We start from the raw sequence: 7,346 nt of genomic DNA on the forward strand, positions 1-7,346 counted from the left end.
TAATATTATGTAGCGGACTCCATACGATAGCACTAAAGCAGTAACCAAAGGAAAACTTGTAGACTTAATAAAAAGGAAACAATATTTCTACCAATAAAAAGAAAATAATATTGAAGCCAAGACTCTGTCTCAGAGAGTGACTTAGTTTGGGTTCCCAAGAAACAGATTATCTGAGAGAGATTATGTGCACAAAATTTATTACAGAGAACACAGAAGAAGATATAAGAATGAGAGAAAAGCAGAATAGGAGAGAGGAAAAAGTAAAACTGCAAAGCAGTTACAGCAGAGGCTTCAGCCAAGCCATGGGAGCTCTGGTAGGATGCCCTTCAGAACTGTCCCAAATTGAAGCAAAAATGTGGTCACTGGACACTGTTTGCCCCAGAGAGAGTCTAGTCCTGAGAGAGTACAATCGTTGGCAGAGGCTCTGTTCCTGGAGGTGAAATGACATTTTAGCAGTCAACACTGCTGGAAGCTATGAGAATGGAGCCTTGATACTGTGAAGAGGGGTAGCCCCATCAGATATTAAAATATACTCTTCATGCATCCATAATTAAAGCACTATAGCATTCACAAATGAATAGACAGTCTAGTAATGGAATACAAAGTCCAGAAGTAAACAGAAGTAAAAAAAAAAAAAAATCACATATGGGTATTTAGTATTTTATAAAGCGTGTATTTCAAGCCATAGGTATAAAGACAGACTTTTTGACAAGTAGTTCAGGAACAACTTGTTAGCCAATTAGAGCTAAAACGAAATTCAGCTCTCACTCTTTATGCAAGAATAAATTCCAAATGAATCAGTGATCTAAGTGCAAACACTGAAAACCTACAAGTATTAAAAAGAGTCGTGTGAATTCCCTTGTAGCCTGGATATAGAGTTTCCTAATTATAGTTATACTGTAGATATAATAAAAGAAAATTTAATAGCTTTAAGTACCTAAAAATATGGTACAAAGAAACATGATAAGCAGACTCTAAAGAGAGTTAACAAATGGTGGGAATGGGGGCAGGGAGACTATTTGCAATGTGTATCACAGATAAAGAGTTAATATCCTTAATACAGAAACATTTTTCAACAATTGAAGAAACATTTTTCAACAATTGAAGAAAAGAAAACTTTATAGTAAAATGGGCAAAAACATTAACAGATAATATATATATTTGCACATACGAAAATATGTTTAAATTCTGTAATAAAGAATTGCAAATTGAAACTACGTGAAGATACTATTTCTCTGCTATCAGATTGGTAAAAATTTTAAAAGTATGTCAATGCATACAGGGAACAAGTAGTGTCATTTATTTCTGGTAAGGAAGCACATTGATATCAATACAAGCTTTATGAAGGGGAATTAGACTATGTCTAACAAAATTATGTATATCTTAATCATTTCACCCAACAATCCCAAGTCTAACAATTTACCCTGAAAATCTACATCAACAAAATGAAAATATTCATAAGAATATTTACTCATTGCAGCATTGTTTGTAATTGCAAAATTTTTTGAACAACCTAAATGCTTAAGCATAAAAGAATGACTAGATTGTTACTTCCACACAGTGGAGTACTTATGGAGCTGTACAAAAGATCTCTATGAACTGACATGGAGAGATTTCTAACATATATTGCTAAGCAAAAAAAGTAAAGCAAATCAATATCTATATACTGTAAATCAATATATACACAATATAGTATAATATCTTTAGTCTGAGAAAGAAGAGGACATTTTATAAAGTATGTATCGCTGGGCGCAGTGGCTCACACCTGTAATCCCAGCACTTTGGGAGGCCTAGGTGGTTGGGTCACAAGGTCAGGAGTTGGAGACCAGCCTGACCAACATGTTGAAACCCTGTCTCTACTAAAAATACAAAAATTACCCGGGCCTGGTGGCACGTGCCTGTAATCCCAGCTACTCAGGAGGCTGAGACAGGAGAATCGCTTGAACCGGGGAGGTGGAGGTTGCAGGAGCCGAGATGGCGCCATTGCACTCCAGACTGGTCTCAAAAAATAAATAAATAAATAAATAAATAAAAAAGTATGTATCTGCCTGCTTATTCAAAGGAGGTACAGGAAGGATAAAAAAAAGAAACTGGTAAGATGGATTACCTATAGGCGGTAGATGAGAATGAGTTGAAAAAGATGGAGAAGGAAAGAGAAAGAAGCAATGAAGGGAAGTGGTATTTCTTCGAGTATATCTCTTTTGCATAGTTCTAACTTTTAAAATGATGTTATGTTTTAACTATATACAAAAACTAAAATAGGCCGGGCACAGTGGCTCATGCCTGTAATCCCAGCAATTTGGGAGGCCGAGCGGGCAGATCGCCTGAGGTCAGGAGTTCAAAGCCTGGCCAACATGGTGAAACCCCGTCTCTATTAAAAATACAAAAATTAGCCTGGCATGGTGGCGCTCCTGTAATCCCAGCTACTTGGGAGGCTGAGACAGGAGAACCACTTGAACCCGGGAGGTGGGTGTTGCAGGGAACCAAGATCACGCCATTGCACTCCAGCCTTGGCGACAAGAGTGAAATTCCGTCTCAAAAAAATAAAATAAAACAAAAAAATAAGCAAGGTCAGGGAAAAGAGTCAAAATGGACCTAATTACTTCAAATGAATCATATAACTGAAAAAAGAAAGGGTGAGGTCTTACAAAATGGACCCAAATGCAGTGTTTGGACTGAATATTGTCAGGCTCAAGACAAAAGTGACAAGACAAAAAAACTGTCAACAATTTTGAACTCTTAGTACCTTCATACTGGCGTGGTTTAGCAGATTCAGCACACTGCCCACAGAAGCCATGCCCTAGAAGCCCATGATCAGGGTCATTAACCATAATCCAAATCCCGGGATAATGACAGAAATAATGTAAACACAGAAAATACTATTTCAGAAAGTGTTTGGAAATGAGTTTTTCAACTGGGAACTGCTGCAAAGTGGTCAAATTTTTTGTGAAAGAAGAGCTGGTCTAAACTCCAAGGAACCACAGAGACAGACTATGCAAAGGTCACTGCTCTTAAAGATTTTGCATTTTAATCAAGACCTTCCAAACTGCTTCCCCCCATGCCTGGATTAATGAACCATTTCAAGGGAGTTTTAAAATGGTCCATTTCCCAGTCATTCCATCACCAGTTTATTATTTTTATATCATGTCCTTTTCCACTTCTCTTGAAATATTGGGGATATGTTTCAAATAATATTGGGAAAGGATAATTTAATGAAGAAAGTGATGCCTTTGTCTGTTTCAGCCTTTGTGATAATTTCCTTCTCCTCAGAAGACGTTCCCAAATGGGCTGGGATTTAGACCTAACTAAAGTAAAACTAGTAATTTTCGCCTGAACAGGGACTTGAACCCTGGACCCTCAGATTAAAAGTCTGATGCTCTACCGACTGAGCTATCCAGGCTCTCCATTGCTACCTCGGCTGCACTAGGAAGTGCTAATAAGGCTCATGATTTCGGTAATTACTCGGGTCTTCCAAGCGTTCTGGTCATATACTGGTGCCTCAGCACTGCAGCCGAGCTTTATTATATTGAGCATTCATTTAACCCTCAAACTGTTCATGCGTTAAATATGAAATTATTGTGTAGTATTTATTACAGGGGAAATGAAGAAAATCGGGCTCAGAATAGAGTGGGACCCCTTCGGTAGTGAATATTCCCACTACCGTGTGCAGCTCATTACTGCACACAGGAGCCCTTAGAGATCCTAGCAGGCTGGTAAAGGCGCTTTAGAGCGGACTCTCGGGCTTCTTCATCAGCTTACCAGAAGGTTGGAGGCAGAAAGTACACATTTCAACAATGACTTCAATAAGTGGGAAGAAATTTCAGACGAATAAAACATTTGGGTAAAGAAAGATTAAGTTATGGCACAAGGGAAGTAGTTCAATTCCCGTTGTTTCCTCCGTTTTTTTCCTAGCTCTTCAGAGATGAGGTTTCCTGGAATCGTAATGTCAGAGCAACATACATGTGACACCCGCTTCTGTCTGGGGAATTACCTCCTTCAAAACCCACTTCTCCAAGAGTTTTGTAATATCTTTTTCCCGGTCGCCCAACCTAGTCTTCATCTTTTGCTCTTTTTCTTCACCTCTTTCTCAGTCTTTCCCTTCTTCTCCACACCAATCTCTGCTCCTCTACCGCCTTATTTTTCAGACCTCCATTTGCAGATTCACTCATTTCTCCGCCTGTGCTTCCGATCTTTCAAAGTGGACCACTAGGTTTCAGAAAGGACCAGGCAGTTAAAACAGAGCTTACTCCCTCAGTCACAGTAGGTCTTCAATTACTCATGACAGGTGTTAAAGCACCTCTGACGAGTGCCAGATCCAACATTTTGGAGGAAAAAAAATAGGGAGTTAGCAGAGGATGGTTTCGATCCATCGACCTCTGGGTTATGGGCCCAGCACGCTTCCGCTGCGCCACTCTGCTGCCCCTCTGGGTTATTGTGCCTTATATCCAAGTAACTTATACATCTCCTAACACCGCTGTCCAGTTGTGTCAATATATTTTTTTCTTCCTTATCTATTTATTTTCTCTAGTCTGCCTTTCATCCTCGAGTTGTCTCACGTTTCCTTCTCAACATAGTCACCTACGACTTGTTGTTTGCTCCTTTGCAACTTAAGAAAACCTATTGAAATCCGTTCTCAGGAACTTGACATTCAACCCGTTAGGCTCTCATACACTGACTTCTAGGGTTGGAATTAGAACTCAGGGTTTGTTTGCTTGCTTGTTTGCTTGTTTGTTTGTTTGTTTGTTTTCCGCGCCTTCTATAGTGCACACACTGTCTGTATTTGGAACACCTTGGCTCCTCCGTATCCCTGGTAAGGCAGGGGCACTGTGTGGTCGTGAGGCCCTGTCCTCGGCCAGGTTGGAGAGACTAAGGAGAAACTGAAGATGCAGCGAACGGAAGAGAAGGAAATGCATGTACTTCCGAAAATCTTTGCTCGCGGAATTGAGGGAGATGTGGAGACGACATGCCAACTCAAAGAAGATTCAGTTTTCTGTGTCCCCCCATTACAATGAAACTTTTTTCACAAAGATCGCAATGGGTATTCCTAACTACAAGAAGAGCGTGTGTGTGTTGACCACTTGGCCTTTGGACACTGGATCGGAAAACTGAGGCTCAGGTCGCGTTCTAGGTGTGTCTGTGGACCCGTTTTTGTCAGTCTTGGTTCTTCCAGCCAAGGAATTGCGCAAAGCCATTTTAAAGATCCTGAGTACAATTTAAGCTCCCCAGTGGGGTGGGCTTCACGGGCCTGAGATCTATGGAGTCGCACAACTTACCACCATCCCCCGAGCACCCCTACACACTCAGCCCTACTCTTGGGGTTTAACGTTTTGTAATGGCTCTCTTGAAGTTCTCAATAGTTTTATCCTTAAATTTGTGTTTTGTAAGCTATAGCCAACATGACAATGTAGCAAGCTTAGGCATGGGGGTCAGTTGACTCCCAAGAGTTCTGCCCAAGAGTTGGCTCCCAAGAGCTCTGCCTCCCCTCGATGGGTTTTCAGCAGCGAATTAGCCCTGCTAACTGACATCCTTCCCCACTCTCTTTCCCGACCCCTCTTCCCCACCTGCCTCCAGCAGTAAAGCCCCCTAGGGGGTCTACAGAAGAGGAATTAAGTTCCTGCAGCCTAATCCCGGGGTTTCTGGGGTGTGGCATAATGGCTGTCATTCCTGACACTGGCTGGCAGCCTGGCAGTGCCCAGGTGAGTTGGGAGGGCGTCTTGGTGGCAGTGAACCTGTAGCTCACACCCATATCAGTATATATTAATAATTACAACAGCATTGTCTCCCTGCTTTTTGAACCAGGGCTCCCTCATTTTAATTTTTCACTGGGCCCTACAAATTATATAGCTGGTCCTGCTTTGTCCGGAGCTGCGCGCCCCGGCCATAGCAAATAATAATTAATGATTAAACGCCCGAGCTCTATTCCTTTCCACCTTCTACCTCCTCCCTAGATTTGTTGTTTCTCTTTTGCATCAATACCTCATAAAAGATGGCGCTCTTCCTGTTTTTTCTTCACCTGTTTTTCCCCCGCGCCGCGAAAATTGTTACTTTGTAGCGCAGGCACCATCCTGCGCCCGGGAAAATTACCAACTGACAGCGCAGGCGCAACATGACCTCCGACCAGAGAAACCAATACCTACCTAGCCACACCCTCCGCGATGAGATCATCTCCGCCTCTGGCCCATCCCCTTCCCCTCCAAGTGTATATAAGGCATTGCATTAGCGCTATTAAACGAGACTTGATCAGAGCAGTGTCTTGTCTCCATTTCTCGTGTCTCTTGTCCCCCTAATTGCCACTCCCTCCTCCAGGGCCTGCTTCGAGGATCCCGCGGGCCGGGATACTGCTTCCCAAATTTCAGCGATGTTTGGTTCTCTTTGCTGGGCTCCCCTCAGGCTTCTTTACTATCTCGTTTTCACACTTGAAAAATCAGACCCTGGTGGCCGGGCACGGTGGCTCACGTCTATAATCCCAGCACTGTGGGAGGTTGAGGCGGATGGATCGCGAGGTCAGGAGTTCGAGACCAGCCTGACCAATATGGTGAAACCTCGTCTCTACTGAAAACACAAAAAAGTTAGCCAGGCGTGCTGGCGCATGCCTGTAATCTCAGCTACTCGGCAGGCTGAGGCAGGAGAATTGCTTGAAACCGGGAGGCGGAGGTTGCAGTGTGCCAAGTCGTGCTACTGCACTCCAGGCTGGGTGACAGAGCGAGACTCCAAAAAAATAAAAATAAAAATAAAGGTGGAGCTTGGAGTCCTCAAGGTAAGAATTTGGAGGCTTCATTTTGAAACCCCAATGCTTAACATTGCTGTAAGTTTCTATTTTTACATTATCTAAATTTTATAAAATTCAAGTCAGAAAAGATGCCAAACCGTTTAAATTACTAACACATTTAGATAATATATCAAATAACCTCTAATAATTTAATTACTTATCAGACATTTTTTGAGCAGTGACAAAGATTTCTTCATGACCAAACTCTAGTCAGGTTCCTCTGAAGGCTCTTCTCAACTAAGGCCCCGACTTTTGAACTTACATGTTTGTAGCTCTGCATTGCCCACTTTTAACAATAATCGTGCTAAGTCAGTTTAGCCAGAATCCCTCATCCTCTATTACCTGATCATCATTCATATCTGATCAGGATCCTCATTCTCCACCATGCTCCAGTGATATCATCTCCTTGGCCTGCCTTCAAGAATTCTATCAGGCCAGGTTAACCAGAAACCCCCTTACCTGTGATGTTTCCTTTCAGTAATTTTCCATTCACTGACCTCATCTCCCCACCCTGATCCTTGGCTATAAATTCCCACTTTTCATTGTTGTATGCAAAGTTGAGTCTAGTCTCTCTCAC

At 42.2% G+C, this 7,346-nt stretch overlaps 2 non-coding genes across 2 annotated transcripts; both read right to left on the reverse strand.

Moving 5' to 3' along the window:
- Nucleotides 1-3,327: 3,327 nt before the first annotated feature.
- On the reverse strand, nt 3,328-3,400 carry TRNAK-UUU. Its single transcript has one exon. It is a non-coding gene; the product is annotated as a tRNA-Lys (tRNA).
- A 946-nt stretch (nt 3,401-4,346) lies between these two features.
- Nucleotides 4,347-4,418, reverse strand: TRNAM-CAU. Its single transcript has one exon. It is a non-coding gene; the product is annotated as a tRNA-Met (tRNA).
- Nucleotides 4,419-7,346: the final 2,928 nt, after the last annotated feature.

Source organism: Papio anubis, chromosome 6, assembly GCF_008728515.1.
Source record: "Papio anubis isolate 15944 chromosome 6, Panubis1.0, whole genome shotgun sequence".
Classification (NCBI taxonomy): domain Eukaryota; kingdom Metazoa; phylum Chordata; class Mammalia; order Primates; family Cercopithecidae; genus Papio; species Papio anubis.